The following is a 1,260-nucleotide window of genomic DNA, read 5'->3' as shown; positions in this document are numbered from 1 at the left end:
TATATTTTTTTTATTTAATGACCTCATGATAAAACTTATAAAATACAAAATACCCAGATCAGTGGAGCCAGGACATGTAACTGTCACACACATGCCAGTTATGGTTATTCTGATAATAGAAATTGACTCAAGTGACAATTCTGATAGTATAATAGAAATTGGACCTAGTGAAAATTTGGATGACACCAAGTGAAACACCAATCATGCATCTTATGTGAAATTATAGAATATGGAAAATTTGGTTACAGCATTGTAGAAGCTGTAGGATTTTTAAAAGGGTATTTGTCGAAAAATTAAACTGAAGACACATCTTTATTTGCATCAATGGTTTCTGAGCTTCAATTTTCGCCATGTGAAGCAGTTAAAAAGCCTTTAAAAATATGGTGGTCAGGATTCTCTTTCATGTAAATGAAAAGAGAGGGAGTAGTACTTATAATATAAATGCTAAAAGAAAAAGATGTTGTATAATTCCCAAAGCCATAATTTAAACCCATACCACTTAGTAATGTAAAACAATTCAAAGGAGAAAACTAACTGCCTAATTTATCCACAAAATAGTGAACGAGAAACTTAGTAACACAGTAACAAACTACAACCACTGAATCCAGGCTCCTGACTTGGAAATAGGCACATACAGAATGTGACTGCGTCAACTTAAGCATGCTAGTTGATGTCCAATCCTCCCCTAATCAGGGGCAGTGGTGTAATAGTACAGCATAAAGATTATTATGTGGTCATTGAATAAAAAAAATCTATAGGGTGTACCAATGCTTTTTTTTATAACAAAATCCATACTATAAGTTATTGTGCAAGTAATAAGTGAATTATAATTTGTACAAAATGCTACATGTTCACAGACAACGGAATTTATTACAAAGGATAATAATAATATATACTGGAATGGTCCTGGCCCAATTGATTTTAATATGTTTATGTGATGTCTGTTACTGAAATTCTTCTGCAAATACAGGGCCACCCGATATTACCAGTAGAAAGACCCCAATAGATATACATTGTAAGAAGATGTGGTGAGAGTGCCAATGAGACTATTATCCATTCAAATCACAATCATTTTCAATTATCTTCAATTTCTACGGAAGATTGGCTGTCAAAATGCTAACATTCCAATTTTCAATAACAGTTAACAGCAAATAGATTCTCATAATAACAGATAACAAAATAGATAATAGTCCTATAACAGCTAACAAAGAATAAGACAATAACAGCTAACAGTAAATATATTTTCAGAATAACAGATAA

This window comes from Mytilus galloprovincialis, chromosome 10 (genome assembly GCF_965363235.1).
Source record: "Mytilus galloprovincialis chromosome 10, xbMytGall1.hap1.1, whole genome shotgun sequence".
NCBI lineage: Eukaryota > Metazoa > Mollusca > Bivalvia > Mytilida > Mytilidae > Mytilus > Mytilus galloprovincialis.
The sequence above is the reverse complement of the archived record's forward strand: the minus strand, read 5'-3'. Positions refer to the sequence as shown.